This window comes from Leucopleurus acutus, assembly GCF_964270905.1.
Source record: "Leucopleurus acutus genome assembly, chromosome: 18".
In the NCBI taxonomy this organism is placed as follows: Eukaryota; Metazoa; Chordata; class Mammalia; order Artiodactyla; family Delphinidae; genus Leucopleurus; species Leucopleurus acutus.
In genome coordinates, this window is record NC_139160.1 from 37,879,974 (window position 1) to 37,900,789 (window position 20,816).

Sequence of the window (20,816 nt, forward strand, 5' to 3'; positions counted from 1 at the left end):
TCAGTCCACAACAGATGGGAAAATGGTCAAAGTTGTTAGAATGAAAAGATCTATTTAGTGGAGCTCTGGACATTGGGAAGAAATGAAAACAAGATACAGTCCGGTCAGGCCAGATTATGGAGGGGCTATGAAACCAAAAAGTGAAAAGTCCCCACGTGGTTCTCAAGGTCTGAGTGGGCTACCTCTTACATGGGAGAGTATCCATAAGCTTTAGATTTTTCTAGTAGGATCAGTGGTGGTCCCTGAGAGGGAAGGGTTAGAGTCAAGTGATTTGACTAGAAAATCTAGAGGCAAAAACTGGGGCAAAAGCCCCAGTCAGGTATATTTGATCACTTGCCAACATGGGCCACCTTCTTAAACATTATTGAGTTACATAAATCTTTTCTATTTTAGGTCAAATTATACTTTGGATAGTTAATATGTATTTATTCACCAGGCACTGAACCCAGCCTATGCATTATTATTTTTTTTAACTTTGTATTTTTTAAATCTTTATGTTCTTTTATAGGAGCAAGATTCCTGACCGGTATACAGTGGTGTATTTACTACAGAGACCTGTGCAGAAATTACATACTATCCATCTTGACAGGTTTTCATTACACTTTGCCTATTGATGGAATAGTTTCATTTATAAAGTTTTTATACATCAAAAATCTTTGAATTTAACCAGGTTGTCCATTAATTAATCTCTGAAAAAGTTAAGTGGCATTTAATTTTGGCTACTATATTTTTACAACATTAAAAATTGTACACATTAGGTAGCTTCTCAAAATGTTACTTATGCACAATGGCATTTAGCAAATAGAGCAGAGTCCATCATCTCATCCAGATCCACACAGACAGGTCTCATTTGAGAGCTATATGCTAAAGAGCTGGTATTTTGAGACAAAAGTACACCTAACCTGAGTTTCTTAACCGCCAATATGGACTTCTTACTCTGAAAGCCTGTCTTCTTGGCCACCTCGACCACATCTAACAACTGCCCTGTTGTGTGTTGACTCAACAGTGGAGCACCATGTCTGTCTGATGGTGGTGACAGGCACTATTATTATATCCAGATAAATAAAAGCCCATATTTTGAAATGCCAATTTGAGATACATATCAAAGGTACAACATATTCAGAATGGAGTTTTCAGCAATCTGGAATCCTGAATGATGTGAAAAATTTCAGAAACTGATGGCAAATTGTACCCATGATGGGTTCCCAGCTATGGAAACATTAATACATTGATTCAAATTCCTTTACTCAATCAACATAGCCTGGGGTAATCCTGCAATTGTGTATCAAAAAATACTAAGTTAGGATGACAAAGTTTTACAATAATTTTATACAAGTCAAATTTGGAAAGTCATGTTAAGAATATCCATTCTGAGAGAAAAACATCAAATCCTTTGTGTACACATTTAGTTTGACTGTAACAAAGCAACGTGTACAATTTTAACATTTAAAACTGAGCATCGTCTTTCTTTCCAGTGAAATGAAAAGAAAAATTTAAAATAAACAGGAACAAAATTACAATAAAGAATGTCAATTGCAACTGAGATCCTATGGGTTCTACTGATTCTCTCATCGAGTGGCAGGGCTCAAGTCATCATTAGGAGATAATTTGATTTTAAATGTGTCATATGAAACTGCAAGGATGTCTGTTAAATATCACAATTAAAACATGCCAAAGGAGAAGCCATATTGTCAAAATGCCCACTTAACCCACCCAAGCATCTCAAACCCACCCTTTGCTGACCTTCTATAACCCCATTTTTTAAAGTTTTTTTTTCCTTTTTTTAAACAAGAGAAAGTAAACAGATACATGTTGGTAAATGCTAACTGTCCATATTCACATAGAGACACAGTGTAATCTCTGAGCCCAATATACAGAGAATGGAGGAAAAAAGCTAGACTTCTATGCACTACTTCACAGGGGCCTAGCACCCTCCAGCTTCCAGCAGAGCTAAGGGTGTAGGAGGTTTTTTCCCACGGAGCATGGTGGTGTTGATTCCATAAAGTTTTGCTGAGACAGGAAGGGATAAAAATGAATTTGGAACAGAAAAGTGTAGAGATTCTTCTCTACTGAGTTCTGCTCAAGGTATTTCCCCCCAAAATAAGTTGAGAACCATGGTATAAAGGAGAAAAGAGACCTCAAAACAGGATGACTAAAAACAAGAAGACAAAAGAAAAAAAAAAGATTGCAATTTGCTCCCAGGGACTGGAGAAAATTTAAAAAGGAAGGTTGGAATCCATCAGTGTTCCATTAGTCATCTTCTCCTTCATCTTCCTCTCCTTTCTCCTCCTCATAATCTTCATCTTCTTCACCTTTATCCTCATCCCTTTCTTCATCAATATCTTCCAGTCCTTCTTCTTCTTAACATCATCATCATCTTCTTCTTCCCCTTCCTCATCATCCACGTCAGGAACCAAGTAGTACTGTAATGGATTTGGACAAATGTCATCTTTGATGACCTCTCCTAACTCATCTGAAGCTGCATCAGAATGATCAGGAGACCAGGTGAAGAAGCTCTCTGGTTCCTCATGCTGTGTCTTCCTGCTGGCTTTATTCTGTGTTTGGCTTGAACTTTTCATCAGATCCTTTCTGGATTTCCATTTGATTTCAGTGTACTTTGAAGATGAATCACCACTCTCATTCAGATGAAGTTCTTTGGAAAGAACTTTATTTTCAAAGTAAGGTTTTCATTAAAACAAAAATCTATTCTATAACCTGATTTAATATTTTCAAATTCTGTTACTTCAACTCTTATCAAATAATGCAGTGTCTCTTCACCCTCCTGCACAAACAATACAGACAATTGTGGATGGTTGACAAATGTTACACCAAAATTTCAGATTTTGGCAGTCAATTCTGACCTCTTCTGAAAAAATGGTTGGCGGAGTTTGTTATTTTTCTGTTCTACTTTCAAACTCTTCTCGCTGGCTTGTTCATTACATCTGTTCTGTCTATTTCATTTTGTACTTCATCAATATGTTCAATTTCTTCTTGTTATTCTTTTTCTTCCTTCTGCAAGTTTGGAGAAGCAGATGTTTTCTCTGCCCTGGAGGTGGGAGTCAGTCTCACTTTCTTTGGTTTCTTCGCTTGAGGTGGAAGTGAAGACTGGTGTTTGGGAGCCATGAAAACTCACCTTATTTCATTTTAATTCTCATAGTCATACTTTGAAACAGCCACACATTTTTCTCCCCATGTTAATTAACAGACAGGCAGGTAATGTTTAGAGACCCTGAAGAACTCAACCACATCTCACAGAGTCAAAACCAAGCTGTCAATTCAAGTCTGTCTGGCTCCAAAATCCACCACAGGCATGTCTGCTTGATCCACAAAAGAAATTAGGACACAGGTGAAGTTTGAGTGAAGCCAAAACAATGAAACTACTTAAAGGCCTTCATCAGAGAATTATGGTAATAAAATTATTATTTTAGGAAAATTAATCTGATAAGAGCCAGTTAAACAGATTAAAATGGAGTGACAGATTAGAGTGAAGAAGAACAACTATAAAATAACTACAAGATTTCAAGTGTGACATAATGAAAATCTGAATTAAGCTGGCAATGGCAAAAAGGGACAAATTTGTAACAATAATTAACAGAATAGATAACTGATTAGATGTGAGGAACAAAAGATAAGAGAAAGTTAATGTGATTGATATATGAAAAGTACTATTTTGGCATATGTTATATATTTTCAAAGTCAGAAATATTCCTTGACCTGTTTTAATACCAATATTGTCTAAGGTCAACATATTTCATTATTTTTACATGTATAGCCTTATTAGACCTTATTGCAGTCTTGAAAATTTAGTGGAAAAAATATATGCCATGTGTTTTTAAAATTGGACAAGGCTGGTGAGCTTTTGATATGAGCAAACATACATAAGATAGAGGTCAGCAGTCAATGCATTCCTAATGTAGTCTATACTATAGTTATCCAAATGTATTTTTGAGTTCCCCATACTTGTATGGAGTTAGTTTTGGTATTAACATATGCTGAAATGTACTTTTAGTTAATTCAGTGTGAATTTTTATTTCTGAATAAAGTAGATATAATTTGATCTTATAAGATTCTAAGAAATAAGTGGATCTTTGAAAATATTTTTCTTAATTATCACTATTCTACCAGGCAAGTAGCTGTACATTGCCAAGAAAGTATCATTTTGTTTATTTTGAGGATTATGTCACATCTTCTGCTCTTTCTCAGAAAAGAAATCATTTGGTCCTTTGAATTTATGCCAGCCAACACAAATGCTTAATTCAAATTGAGATAGAAACCAATTATATTAGGAGAGAATCATTGACAATTGTAACATTCCAGGAATTTTGGCCCTGGCAGGGAGGAGTATGAGGTAAAGAATAGCATTAGGAGGCCCATGAGGGGTCTTTATTTCAATAATTCAATTATTAGCTGAATTTGGAGACATTCTTAACTCTCTGAAATAAGTGAATTCAATACAAACACAAGGTATGTTATTTTCTTTCTAGATAGCTTAACAACATCACTAAAGCATGTAAATATTAAATTTCCCATAAAACACTAGGAAGCATAAACTAAGTCCCTGTAATCCCGCTGCTCCTAGTAAGCTAAAATGTATTACATATTTACAATAAGCATTGTGTAATCTAACTTTTAACTATTTTTTCATTCAATTCTCACAACATCAGGTACTATTTATACCCTTTATGTGTTTACAAACACATAAAGTGAGAGGAAAAGAGTTTTATGTTTGCCTTGGTCACCCATTTATTTTTCTTTTTACCTCCAAAATTGCTTCTTAACAAAGAGGAAAGGTTCTTAGCTGGTAGGCCCTATGATTTATCACAATCAATCATGAGCTGCCCATTCAAACAAGATACTTACATAAGCAAATATCTCATTCCACCTTATCTAAACAGAGAAGTTGCTTTGACCCAACCACAAACACATATATTTCCAAAAAGCGTTTTGGAAAGCAGAATCTCCAGAGATTTATAAGATATTGTAACTATCAGAATCAGAATGATCTTTTATTTTATTTTATTGCTTTCAACCATCACCTTGCACACATTAACATTCATTGACTGAGCTGGTAGGGATCTGCATGTGCACTTCACCTTAATATCAATTGACTCGGTGTTAACTGAAGTGCTCTGGCATCCTTGGCCACAGAATTTTGAATTGGATTTTGGTTGGGGAAATAACAGAAGAAACAAAAACAACAAAAAACTCCATGAACAACAAACCTATAAACTACCTTATGTAGTATGAGAATGAATTGTTTAGTATAGAAACTAAAGGCTAACAGGAAGAGTTGGGATTGCAAAAGTCATGGACAACATTAAGTCATTGCCAAGAGTCAAAAAAACTGCCACAGAAGGTCAAGGAAGTGTACACAGCAGAACTCAGCCTGCACAGCATTCAGGTGGATTCTCCTCACAGACATGCAGGAAAGAGGTGAAATCTCAGAATTTCATCTGTTTCATTCTCATCATTTGTTTTATTCCAAAAGTCATGTGGTAGATGGTTCTCGGGTGCTTACTGGGAAACCATAATGAATCTGACATCTCCCCAGGAATCTTTCTGCAAATGACTTTAGAAGAAAATGATTTCTCCCCTTCAACCTTCACTATTTTAAACAAGTACCTCAAAGTCTATTCTAGAACTATACAGAAAAATGCATTCTGGGAAATGTAGTCTCCAGCTTCTCCTCAGCAATGTGCAAAGCCAGGCTTAGAAGGAAGCAGTGGTGATGGCAAGTTGCCAACAGGTAATCCAAATGAGGAGACACAAAACCACTTAAGCCATTGTGTCTCTCTCCTTTGATTTTTCAAATCTGTTATAGCTCAGTCACAACATCGTTTTGATATATTCTAATTTAAATACTGAAATTAGAATTAAATACTGAGTTACCCATTATTAGCATACCTTATGCTAGGTTATTGGGGACTGGAAGAAAATAAAAATAATTGTTTAAAACATTATATATATATATATATATATATACATATCAAAATATATATACAAATATATACATATCAAAGCAAAGAAGAAAAAGTGCATTATTTCTACAGTCTTCATTTCTTTATTATGTGACCAGAGTTGTTATTTATAACTTCCTTTCTCCCTATCTTTCTATATACTCTTTGTTCTCATCCAGAACTTCAACTGGCCATGGTTATTTATCTGAAGTGAGAGGGGAGGTGGCCCAGATCATTATTTCTGAAGAGTCTGTGCCATTAACAATCTTGCTTGCATGTGATTGCTGCTGCAGTTTCATATTTACATTTACCAGTGGATTTGGGAGTACTAGGAAACACCACTGGTTCCAGACATATTCATCTTTGACCTCATTTTATATTGGCAGGCCTATCTCCTGGATCATCAGGACCTATCATATCAACCAGTACATAAACCCTTTATGTGTCTATTGTTTATAAAATAGCCAATGGGCAACCTCCTTTCAATTCAATGGAAGTTTTTTTGGGTTCTCTTGTTGGAACATTCCTCCTCTGGGAATCAGAAAGGCATATATTTGCAGGTATGGGAAGCAAGCATTTTGCACTGAATTATTTTAGTAATAGTGACCAAAGTCACTCTCATTTCCATACCTTGGCTCCTAGACTTATGTATTCTGGCTACAGGAGAAAGAATACCATATACTGATCACTAATTCAGAACATATTGCAGCTTGAACACTCAACTTAACAGATGTTGTCACAAAGCCAGCACTATAATTACATTTCTAATAGCCATTTCATTGTTCTATTAAGTCAGCTGTAGGATAACAGATTTATAACAACAAGAGTGAGTTTGATGGACACAAGCACATTGCCAAAATTCACTCACTTTCAGTGAATTCCCTGATCAGAGAATACATTGCATGTGTTCTGTGATGTTAAAGATGTCACTCTATAAATCCACTGATGGTCTATTGGAAGAAGCACTGAAGATTGTGAAGAGAAAATAAATGTCTCCCAGGAAAGGGAAACCATTACTCCTGCCATGAAAGATTCAGTCCATTGTAAACATCGTCTCTTGTGGCTGGCATATCCTCCAGGAGAGCGTGTAATTCCTTCACTCAGCAATTTTGTAGTTCAGCCTTAGTGAGTGAACCCCAAGCTGGGTAGTTCATTCCCATGGAGTTTCTGGGCAAACAATCTAGCTGACATCCAAAGAATAGCCATTTTGTCCAACAAATTATTGAGAACTTTCTCTATAGAACTTTCTCTATAGTGGGTGCTATTTGGTGAGCATTCTTAGTGAAAACAAATATTTTGACACCCTGTTACAATTCTGAGAGGTGTATCTACTTAATTTTTCATCAGATTCTCTTATCATTCAATTTAAATCTTGTTTTTTTCAAGTTATTAACCACTATTCTTCAGGTTCCCCCTGAGAGGTGCTGTGATATTATACTGCCATTTTCAGAAAGTGCCAGTGAATTGTGAAGAAATATTTGTTATCCAGGTTTCATTTTTCTTTTGTTTTTTCCTCTCCACTCCCCCATCAACAGTTTACAGGGAGATCTCTTTGAGATTGTAGCTGAGGGTTGAGAGAGTGGGCAATGTAGGGGAGCTACAAGTCATGGGAGTCTAAGTCACTTGCTCCTACAGTTTAGATGTGCTTTCAGCACTGATCTTATATATCACTTCCACTTGATGATAATTTCTCTGCACTTCCAATGCCATGGCTTGAAGGGTGACATAACACTAAGTTCATTGTGAGTAACTCAGTTTGCATGGTAATGTAGTGTTCCTGATTAAATATTAAATCTCTACCAGGGCTCAGTAGTACCAGGAACTATTTTACAAAACGATAAAAAATGTCTCTAGAAAATATCATGAATTTGACCAAGATCCTAAGGTTCTGCACTTGACCTTGTGTTCTGCAATCTTATTAAACTCAGTCATTAATTTTAGTAGATTGTTGGTAGACTTTTTGAGATTTTCTATGTAGATAATAATTTTCCTCTTAAATAGCTTACTTATTTTATAGAACATAAAAGGAAAATTACTCTTTTATATAAACTCACCTATTTACCATTTTTGTCGCTCCTCTTTTGTTCCTGAAGAACCTTGTTTCCCTCTGTTGTCATTTCCCTCCAACTTGAAGAACTTCCTTCCTGTGACATCTTTAACTTCAAAGAACACATGCAACATTTTCTCTGATCAGGGAATTCACTGAAAGTGAGTGAATTTTGGCAATGTTCTTGTGTCCATCAAACTCACTCTTGTTGTTATAAATCTGTTATCCTACAGCTGACCTAATAGAACAATGAAATGGCTATTAGAATTCTTTTGGAGCAGGTCTTCTAACAACAAATTATTTAATTTAATTTTATTAATAATGAATTTATTTCCCTTAATTCTTAAAAGAGTGATACAGATATAGATGATACAGATATATGTATATAGAGATATAGATAAAAATAGATATAGATAAAGATAATATAGATATATTTATATAGATAGGTAAAAATAGATATGGATATAGATACAGATGATAGAGATAGATACGGGTACAGAACTCTAGCTTGGCACATATTTTCTTTCAGCAGTTTAAGTATTTCATTCAACTGTTTCCTAGTCTCTGATATGTAGTCTATTTCTCTCTAGTTGCTTTCAAATATTTTTCTTTATTTTTGTTTTTCAGAAATTTTATTATGATGTGTCCAGACATGATTTTCTTTGAATTTATCTTGTTTGAGTTTCCTTCTTGAATTGAAATCCTTAAATCTTTAAATTGATGTCTTTTGCCACATTTGGGAAGTTTTTCATCATTATTTCTACAAATATATCTTTTTGTTCCAGTCTCTTTCTCCTCTCTTTCTAGAACTCCAATGACACAAACTTTAAACATTGTAAAATTTTCTTATATGTACCCAAGGCTCTATTCACAGTTTTTTAATCTTTTTTGTTCTCTTTATTCAGTTGGATATTTTCTTTTGATCTATCTGAAATTTCACTGTTTCTTTCTTTGTGGTCTCCATTCATAATCTAGTGAAATTTGTATTTGAGTTATTTTATTTTAATAATTCTTTCAATAAGTTATATTTTTTAATTATGGTAAAAGCACTTAACATGAGACCTAACTCTTAATAAATATATGCACAACACAATATTATTAAATATTAAAAACACTATGCTGTATAGCAGATCTCTAGAACTTATTAGGTAAGTGAGAATATTTTTCGTGTTTGCATTTTCTACCTCAAAGAAAATCAGCAACTTCTGATTTTCTCTTCTCCCAGAACCTGACAACTATCATTTTCCTGTCTGTGTCTATGAGTTTGATTATTTTAGAGACCTCATATAAGCGAAATTGTGTCATATTTGTCCTTCTCTACTGGCTTATTTCATTTAGTATAATGTCCTCCAGGTTCATCCATGTTGTTGCATATGGCAGAATTTCCTTTTTTAAAGCTGAATAATATTCAATTATGTGTATATAACGTATTTTCTTTATCCATTCGTCTGTTCATGGACTTTTGAGTTGTTTTTGTATCTTAGCTATTGTGAATAATGCTGCAGTAAACATGGAATGCAGATATCTTCAGATCCTGACTTTAATTCTTTTGGATATATACCAAGAAGTGGGACTGCTGGATCATATGATAGTTCTGTTTTTAGCTTCTTGAAGAAATTTCATACAGTTTTTCTTATACTTCCTATATCTCTAGTGAGAATATATTTTTTTATAAACTTAATTTGTACCTATCTTTATTTCATGTGGCACAGGTATAATATCTGCTTTAAATCTTTTTGTGATAATTCCAACTTTGGGATCACCTGAGGATTTGCATTTGTTGATTGTATTTTCCTTTCAGAACTTGTCACATTTTCCTGTTTTTATATGTGTCAAGAAATTTTGAATTATACCCTTAAATTTCAAATATTAGGTTGTGAAGGATCTGCCATAATTTTATTAAAAATATTGATTTCTCTTTATTTTTGATTCTTCACCTGTTTTAATAATCAATCAATTTATTTACCTTCAGATCACAAAGACTTTCTTATGCTGCTTTGGTTCTGTCCAATGCATGCTCCACTCAGAAATATATAGAAACTTTTGTACAGCAAAGGAAACCATAAACAAGTGAAAAGACAACCCTCAGAATGGGAGAAAATATTTGCAGATGAAGCAACTGACAAGGGATTGATCTCTAAAATATACAAACAGCTCATACAGCTCAGTATCAAAAACCCACAAAAAACAATCAAAATATGGGCAGAAGACCTAAATAGACATTTCTCCAAAGAAGACACACAGATGGCAAGAGGCACATGAAAAGATGCTCAACATCGCTAATTATTAGAGAAATGCAAATCAAAACTGCAATGAGATATTACCTCACACCAGTCAGAATGGCCATCATCAAAAAATCTAGAAACAATAAATACTGGAGAGGGTGTGGAGAAAATGGAACCCTTCTACACTGTTGGTGGGAATGTAAATTGGTGCAGCCACTATTGAGGACAGTATGGAGGTTTCTTAAGAAGCTAAAAATAGAGCTAACATATGATCCAGCAATCCCACTCCTGGGCATACCTTCAGAGAAAAATGGTTTGAAAGGATGCATACACCCAGATGTTCACTGCAACACTGTTTACAATAGCCAAGATGAGGAAGCAACCTAAATGTCCATCGACAGATGAATGGATAAAGAAGATGTGGTACATATATACAATGGAATATTACTCAGCCATTAAAAAGAATGAAATAATGCCATTTGCAGCAACATGGATAGACCTGGAGATTATCATACTAAGTGAAGTAAGTCAGACCGAGAAAGACAAATATATTTTATTGCTTACATGTGGAATCTAAAAAATAATGATACAAATGAACTTATTTACAAAACAGAAACAGACTCACAGACTCAGAGAACCAACTTATGGTTACCAGGGGAGAAGGGTGGGAGGGAGGGATAGACTGGGAGTTTGGGATTGACATGTACACACTGCTGTATTTAAAATAGATAACCAACAAAGACCTACTGTATAGCATAGGGAGCACTGCTCAATATTCTGTAATAACTTAAATGGGAAAAGAATTTGAAAAAGAATAGTTACATGTATAACTGAATCACTTTGCTGTACAATTGAAAATAACACAATATTGTTAATCAACTATGCTCCAATGCAAAATACAAATTAAGAAAAAAAACAGAAATGTATGGAAGACATGGATAGTGGTTAAGTCTTAGTTCAGTTCTAAAGGCTTTCTCTCAATGTCTCTGGGTCTGTCCCTCACATACACAGCTCAGAGGCCAGTCTGAGATTTGTTTGAGAACATACATGAAACCGGGAAATCTCCTTCTTCTTCCTGTCTCTTCTCGGAGATTTTCCCCATGTTCTCTGTTCCACCAGGCCTACATTTACTTGTACTCTGGCCAGAAAGATCAGATTCTTTTAAAATTTTAGCTGTCCATACCATTGTTCTGTCATGTAGCCCCATGACTGTGTGCTCAGGCCAAATCTGTGAAAGAAATGAGAAAAAAAAAAAAAGATATTTGTCCTCTTGTATCATATCATTTCTCCAAATTTTGACATTCCCTCCATCTGCACATACCTCCTGATTTTGTTAACCTTTCAGAAAGGAGAAATGAATTCTGTCAATTACTTTGGGTAAGAAGTTAATAAAAAAGAAAGAGAATAGACTAGTGGAATTGTAAAGCTGAAGGTTTGGTGATCCCAACAAGAATGATCTTACTGGAATGGTGGAGATGAAAAATTGTCAGTTCAGTTCAATTTTTTTTATATAAAATATAATATTTTAAAGTAGGACAATTTGATTTTTCTCATATCATTTCAATATATAGTGCATTGTTAAATTTTCATTTTCTTTAAAAATTCAAATTCATCATAATGCTTATTCACAAATTCCTTACTTTTATTGCTGGGTGACCTTTTGAGATTCTGAGCCTGTGACCTAAGACACTTCCTTTGGAAAGCCTAAACTGTGACAAAAGCTTTTAGTATATATATATTTTCATGTACCTCTACCATTTTTAAATGTTTCACAGAATAAGGACATTTTATATATTTTTTAAAAAGTATGCTTTTCCTAAAGCTGTTTACAGTGTATAATAAAAATAGTGTAAAGAACAATTTCAATTAAAAATTGATAAAAGGAAAGCAATGATAAAAACTTTCATACTAATATGTTCAAACTGCAACATAATTAGAAAATTAAAAGTGACTAAAAGGTTATTTTTTAAAAAATCATCTGTACCCTCGCATTGTCACACTGATTCCAATGAAGATAACTGAGTGTTTCTAGTGCAAAACTAAGAGGTGAGAAACTTCTTAAACAAATGTATCCATTGAGAAATCTATATCAATCCTTTGGAAATCTATTGATAAAGCTCACCTCTGTAATAAGTATGTGTCTCCATTGTAGAGTCATCAACCAGCATATTGAAATTGCTCCTTCCATGCCGAATAACAGTTTTTGCCAAGAAAGGAAGCCCCATGAAGTCACTGTTCTCTCCCCTGAAGTCCTCACCTGGTGTCAGTATGGCTCAGAGCAGCTGCCTGTTCTTCCTGAACTCCTGTCTATCAAACGATTCCTGGCATCGAATCCACCTGCCCACTTGCTGCACTGACAGCCACAAAAGTTATAGGATAATGTTGACTATCTGCTAAAAACAAGTAAAGACATAATTTTTCTCTAGGAAAAAATGTGATTGGGACACAAGTGATTTTTTTTTCTCTGGAAGCTCTCTACCTTTCCTCTCCACAGTAGTCCTTCCAGCCTGCCTTTTAATAAACCAGCATTTTGTTGTTAAGAGTAGGAGAAAGAACATAAAGTCCTTCACTGAAGAAGCACTATGTTCATTTTTGATTTGCCACAATCCGATAGGAAATCTAAGGAGTGTTCTGGGACAGAGTGTGACTAGAACAAGAGAGTTCAATTTGATTCACTTGATATCCACTTCCTGAAATTACTTGATAGATCAGAATGATGTAGTAAAATGATATTTTATTTCTTTGTTCCTCTTTGGCAGTGTTTAAGAAATTTATTTTATTCTATCTTACAATTCTTTCTGGAAACATCTATCAACAACGAAAAATCTGATTTAGACATCTGGGGAAGTGAAATAGATATGGATTTCCTGCAAATGAAAGATATAATGCTGAAATTGAGAATTTGATTGAAAAATGTCTCTCTATTCTCCTATAAGATTGAAGTTATATAAAATATGCTAATGTCAACAATCTGAGGTATATGAAACAAATATTTCTTTAATTTTAAATTATCAAAAAGACTTTTTTTAATTAAAATGTACCAAAATAATGAAAACTCACTATGTAAACTTTAAGTAATACCCAAGTGTAAAGAATAGTAATTGAAATCTCGCTTCAGCTTGTATATATATCTATATATATATGGATTTCTAGCACAATCTTAATCCAATATATAATATAATCGTATGTATACACCCACATATATATGTGGGTATATATATAAGATTACTTTATATAGAAAGGATATATATTATATACAAATGATATATATGTATATCATTGGCTATATACATATATATATATATATACCCAATTTTATCACTAGAGGCAAACAGTACAGCAGTGAAAGTATCTTCTCATACTTTTTATCTGCATCATTAAGAACCTATGTATAAACAAGGGCTAATACTGTAAATTTGTTTTGTGACTTGTTTTTATATGTAACAGAACATTGTGTGGTGGTTTTCAATAGATAAATATACATATCTAATTCTACTTACCACTAGTGTGTTTCATTATATATTTATGTATTTAACTACTTCTATAGTAGTTACTATGTTACTAAGTTACTTCCAGAGTAATGCAAAATATTCAATAACATAAATAATATTTACAACTATGTATACAATCATAATATACATGTGTGCATAACTTTGATCATATGTTGATTATTTTGTATAATAGGATATTAAAAGTGAAAGTGGAAATCAATTGCTGTGTCAATTTAAATATTAAAAGATATTAGTAAATTGCTCTTTGGATACCTGTTATAATTTATACAACTACCTGCACTCTTTGAGAGTGTTTTTTGCCAAACATTTTCATGTATTTAAAATGTTTTAATATTTCTTTGTTGTAATTACATCTTCTCATAGATTGTTTTAAGGTATCATAATTCTCTGGACTATTTTTATTTCTCTGTGAATTTCCTGCTCAGACTTTTGCTTATTATTATTATTATCATCATCATTATTATTAGAACTATTATCATTATACTGGTTTGTAGAAATATTTTATTATTATGTATTCATATTTCTATGCATGTCATAAAATATATATTTATTACAAAACTGATGTCTATTATTTTCTAACATTGTTAATGTTAAAAGTTTCAAATCATAGATATATAACATACAAAAGAATCAAATAATATTAGTATATTTCTTTCTAGATCTAATTTGGTAAAGAAAGTCTTCTTCACCCCAAGAGTACACAGATATTCTTTGATATTTTGTTTGGTAATTTAATAGTTCCAGGTTTAAAATTTAGAATTTTAAATTATCTGGAATTTGTTTATTCACATAGTATGAGAATTATTGATATTTTTTAGTATAAACTTTAAATAGCTAAACAATTATAACAGTATAATAGTTAATAGTCAATTATTTTTCCCTCTGACTTGAAATGACACAATTTTAATATATAAAGATTTCCATTAATGCATAGAGGAATATTTGAATTCTGTTTCCTCCATTAATTCATTTCCTACTTCCACTTTCGACAGTACTGTCGAAATTTGTATGTGTATGTGTATGTATTTGTATGTGTATGTGTATAATGAGACATGGTGGTGAATTCTCCCTTCATTGTTCTTCCAATAGATCCCTATTATAAATAGGTTATTAATTATTTTCTAATTTTTACTAGTTTATTGCAGAAATACAGGAAGCCACATGATATTTCAAATTCAATGTTTAAATACTCTAAAAAATTTTATTTACACTGTCTTTAGAATTCAATTATAAGCGACCAAGTGTTTAAACATAATAGTATATTTCTAGTTAGGCAAGTGAGAATATTTTTGGTGTTTGCATTTTCTCCTTCAAAGAAGGATTGTTTCTTTTTCCCAGTTTCTATATTAGTATAGGACTCGAGCATTAATCTCTTTTTGAATGGTATTTCTGTATTTACTTAATTTCAAAGTAGTAAACAAGATTCTTTCATAGTAAATAGCAGGCTTTCTATTTAAACAAGCAATTCCTAAACTAGTTCCCTACAGTTTTTTAAAAGGACACAAGATATGAGAAGTTTTGTCAAAATGACTTCCATGGTCATGGATTTGGGAAATCCTACAAAATACATTCCTTCTAAGACTGGCAACATAAATTAACATATTAAAACTTTGCTTTTACCTGCAAGAAAACAAATATCTCTTCTTCACTTACCAAACTTATGTAAGCACTGATATTTCTTCTTTTCTTTCCTTTCTTTTTCTTTTCTCTTTTCTCTTCCTTCCTTCCTTCCTTCCTCCCTCCCTCCCTCCCTCCTTTCTTTCTTTCTTTCTTTCTTTCTTTCTTTCTTTCTTTCTTTCTTTCTTTCTTTCTTTCTTTCTTTCTTTCATCTTTCTTTCTCTTTCTTATTAGGATCTTTTTGAACTAGAATCACAATAAATGTTCTTTAGGAAATAGTTTCTGAAGCTCAAGCAAAAGTTAATGTTCTCTAACTCTTTGATTACCTACATGAAAAAAATATTAGATTACCATCTCTTCAGAATAGCTACATTGTATTAATTATCATTGCATTACCATTATTTATAAAATCACTGCACAAAAATCAACTTCTCAGAGAACATTTCCTGTTTTGCTCTTCACTTAATCCCAAACACAATACAAGCCTTAACATTTAAGAAACAGTGAGGAGAAGACCTTCAAGATGGCAGAGGAGTAAGACCTGGAGATCACCTTCCTCACCACAAATACATCAGAAATACATCTACATATGGAACAACTACTATAGAACACCTACTGAATGCTGGCAGAAGACCTCAGACTTCCCAAAAGGAAAGAAACTCCCCATGTACTGGGGTAGGGCAAAAAAAAAAAAAGAAAAAAGAAAAAACAGAGGCAAAAGAATAGGGACTGGACTGGCATCTCTAGAAGGGAGGTCTGAAGGAGGAAAAGTATACACACACTAGGAAGCCCCTTCACTGGCAGAGACAGGGTGGTGGGGGGAAGCTTCAGAGCTACAGAGGAGAGCACAGCAATAGGGGTGCAGAGGGCAAATCGGAGAGCTTCCCACACAAAGGATTGGTGCCAACCAGCACTCACCAGCCTGAGAGGCTTGTGTGCTCACCTGCCGGTGTGGGTGGGGGCTGAGAACTGAGGCTCAAGCTTTGAAGGTCAGATCCCAGGGAAAGGACTTGGTTTCGCTGTGTACACACAGACTGAAATGGGCTAGTGTGCCACCGCTAGCAAAAGGGAGTCCAGGAAAAAGTCTGGGACTGCCTAAGAGGCAAGACAACATTGTTTTTGGGTGCACGAGGAGGGGAGATTCAGAGCACTGCCTAAACGAGCTTCAGAGAAGGGTGTGAGCCATGGCTCTCAGTGTGGGCACCAGAGACGGACTGCTGCTACAGCTACCAAGAACTCTGTGTGCAAGCACAGGTCACTGTCCATGCCTCCCCTCCTGGGAGCCTGTGCAGCCCAAAAGCCAGAGTCCTGTGATCCAGGGACAACTTCCCGGGGAGAACACACAGAGCACCTCAGGCTGTTGCAACGTCACACCAGCCTCTGCCACTGCAGACTAGCCCTGCAATCCATATCCCTCCCGCCTCCCAGCCTGAGTGAGCCAGAACACCCTGATCAGCTGTTCCTTTAACCCTGTCCTATCTGAGCAAAGAAGAGATTCCCTCAGGCAACCTACATGCAGAGGCAGAGCCAAATCCAAGGCTGAACCCCAGGGCCTGAGAGAAAAAGAAAAGAACGGGAAATTTCTCCCAGCAGCCTCAGGAACAGTGGATTAAATCTCCACAATCAAATTGATGTACCCTGAATCTCTGGTATACCTGAGTACACAATGAATCATCCCAAAATTGAAGCAGTGGACTTTGGGAGCAACAGTAGATTTGGAGTTTGCTCTCTGCATCTAATTTGTTTCTGGTTTTATGTTTATCTTAGTTTAGTATTTAGAGCTTATTATCATTGGTAGATTTGTTCATTGATTTGGTTGCTCTCTTCCTTTTTTGAAAAAATTATATATATATATTTTTTTCCCTTTTTCTCTTTTTGTGAGTGTGTATGTTTATTCTTCTTTGTGTGATTTTGTCTGTATACCATTGCTTTTACCATTTGTCCTAGGGCTCTACCTGTCAGGTTTTTTTGTTTTGCGGGGGGCTTTTAGTATAGTTTTTAACATTTGTTATCATTGGTGGATTTATGCTTTGGTTTGGTTGCTCTCTTCTTACTTTCTTTCTTACTTCCTTTTTTTATTACTTTTTTTTAAGAATTTCTAATTTTAGTAACTTTCTTTTCTTTTCCTTGTTTCTCTCTTTCTCTCTTTCTCTCTCTCTCTCTCTTTCTTTCTTTCTTTCTTTCTTTCTTTCTTTCTTTCTTTCTTTCTTTCTTTCTTTCTTTCTTTCTTTTTATCTGCCTTTTCTTCTGAGAAGTGTGGCTGACACAGCCTTGGTGCACCTGCTGGGTGTCAGGCCTGTGTCTCTGAGGTGGGAGAACTGAGTTCAGGACATTGGTCCACCAGGACCTCCTGGGCTCAATGTAATGTCAAATGGTGAAAGCTCTTCCAGAGAACTCCAACTCAACACAAAGACCTAGCTCCACTCAAGGACCAGTAAGCTACACTGCTGGACACCCTATGCCCAAAAACTAGCAAGACAGGAACACAACCCCACCCATTAGCAGAGAGGCTGCCTAAAATCATAATAAGGTCACAGACTCCAAAAAACACAGCAGCAGACGTGGTACTGCCCACCAGAAGGACAAGATCCAGCCTCATCCACAAGAACACAGGCACCAGTTTCTTCCACTAACAAGCCTACACAACCCACTGAGCCAACCTTAGCCACAGGGGACAGACAACAAAAACAATGGGAAGTACAAACCTGCCACCTGAGAAAAAGACACCCCAAATACTGTAAGTTAAGCAAAATGAGAAGACAAAGAAACACACAGCAGGTGAAAGAGCACGGTAAAAACCCACCAGACCAAACAAATGAAGAGGAAATAGGCAGTCTACCTGAAAAATAGTTCACAGTAATGATAGTAAAGATGATCCAAAATCTTGGAAATAGAGTGGAGAAAATACAAGAACGTTTAACAAGGACCTACAAGAACTAAAGAACAAACAATGATGAACAACAAAATAAATGAAATTAAAAATTCTGTAGAAAGAATAAACACCACAGTAACTGAGGCGGAAGAACGGATAAGTGACCTAGAAGATAAAATAGTGGAAATAACTATTGCAGAGCACTATAAAGAAAAAAGAATGAAAAGAATTTAGGACAGTCTCAGAGACCACTGGGACAAAATTAAACGCACCAACATTTGAATTATAGGGGTCCCAGGAGAAGAAGAGAAAAAACAAGGGATTGAGAAAATATTTGAAGAGGTTAGTGTTGAAAATATCCCTAATATGGGAAAGTAGATAGTCAGTCAAGTCCAGGAAGGGCAGAGAGTGCCATACAGGAAAAATACAAGGAGAAACATGCCAAGACATATATTAATCAAACTATCAAAAATTAAACAAAGAAAAAATATTAAAAGCACCAAGGGGAAAAGCAGCAAATAACACACAAGGGAATCCCCATAAGGTTAACAGCTGATATTTCAGCAGAAACTCTACAAGCCAGAAGGGAGGGACAGGGTATACTTAAAGTGATGAAAGGGAAATACCTACAACCAAGATTACTCTGTCCAACAAGGATCTCATTCAGATTTGACAGAGAAATTAAAACATTTACAGACAAGCAAAAGCTAAGAGAATTCAGCACCACCAAACCAGCTTTACAACAAATGCTAAAGGAACTTCTCTAGGCAGGAAACACAAGAGAAGGAAAAGACCTACAATAACAACCCAAAACAATTAACAAAATGGTAATGGGAACGTACATATTGATAACTACCTTAAAGGTAAATTCATTAAATGCTCCCACCAAAAGACATAGACTGTCTGAATGGTTACAAAAACAAGACCTGTATATCTGCTATCAACAAGAGACCCACTTCAGACCTAGGGACACATATAGACTGAAAGTGAGGAGATGGAAAAAGATATTCCATGCAAATGGCAATCAAAAGAAAGTTGGGGTAGCAATTCTCATATCAGACAAAATAGACTTTAAAATTCTCATATCAGACAAAATAGACTATTATAAGAGACAAAGAAGGACACTACATAATGATCAAGGGATCAATTCAAGAAGAAGATATAACAATTGTAAATATTTATGCACCTAACATAGCAGCACCTCAATACATAAGGAAAATGCTAACAGCCATAAAATGGGAAATAGACTGTAACACGATCAGATTAGGGGACTTTAACACCCCACCTTCACCAATGGATGGATCATCCAAAATGAAAATAAATAAGGAAACACAAGCTTTAACTGATACATTAAACAAGATGGACTTAATTGAAAATTATAGGACATTCCATCCAAACAGAGCAGAATACACTTTCTTCTCAAGTGCTCATGGAACATTCTCCAGGATAGATCACATGTTGGGTCACAAATCAAGCCTTGGTAAGTTTAAGAAAATTGAAATCATATCAAGTGTCTTTTCCAACTACAGCGCTAAGAGACCTGATATCAATTAAAGGAAAAAAATCTGTTAAAAAAACAAACATATACAGGCTAAACAATATGCTACGAAATAACCAAGAGATCACTGAAGAAATCAAAGAGGAAATCTAGAAACACCTAGAAACAAAGGACAATGAAAACACGATGATACAAAATCTATAGGATGCAGCAAAAGCAGTTCTAAAGAAGGAAGTAAATAGCAAAACAATCCTACCTAAAGAAACAAGAAAACCACAAATAAACAATCTAACCTTACACCTATGGGAATTAGAGAAAGAAGAAGCAAAAAAAAAAAAAAAAAACCTCAAAGTTAGCAGAACGAAAGAAATGATAAAGATCAGATCAGAAATAAATGAAAAAGAAATGAAGGAAAAAATAGCAAAGATCAATAAAACTAAAATGTGACTCTTTGAGAAGATAAACAAAATTGATAAATCATAGCCAGATTCATCAAGTAAAAAAGGGAGAAGACTCAAATCAATAGAATTAGAAATGAAAAACGAGAAGTAACAACTGACACTGCAGAAATAGAAAGGCTCATAAGAGATTACTACAAGCAACTATATGCCAATAAAATGGACAACTGGAAGAAATGGACAAATTCTTAGGAAAGCATAACTATCTGAGACTGAATCTGTAAGAAATACAAAATATAAACAGACAAATCACAAGCACTGAAATTGAAACTGTGATTAAAAATCTTCCAACAAACAAAAGCCCAGGATCAGATGGCTTCACAGGTGACTTCTATCAAACATTTAGAGAAGAGCTAACACCTATCCTTCTCAAACTTCTCCAAAATATAGCAGAAGGAGGAACACTCCCAAACTCATTCTACAAGGCCACCATCACCCTAATGCCAGAAACAGGCAAAGATCTCACAAAGAAAGAAAACTACAGGCCAATATCACTGATGAGCATAGATGCAGATATCCTCAACAAAATACTAGCAAACAGAATCCAGTAGCATATTCAAAGGATCATACACCATGATCAAATGGGGTTTACCCCAGGAATGCATGGATTCTTCAATATATGCAAATAAA

At 34.7% G+C, this 20,816-nt stretch overlaps 1 pseudogene across 1 annotated transcript; it reads right to left on the minus strand.

Moving 5' to 3' along the window:
- Window positions 1–1,939: 1,939 nt before the first annotated feature.
- LOC309974670 (protein SET-like) lies at window positions 1,940–3,123 on the minus strand (annotated as a pseudogene). Its single transcript has one exon. The product of its transcript is annotated as a protein SET-like (transcript).
- Window positions 3,124–20,816: the final 17,693 nt, after the last annotated feature.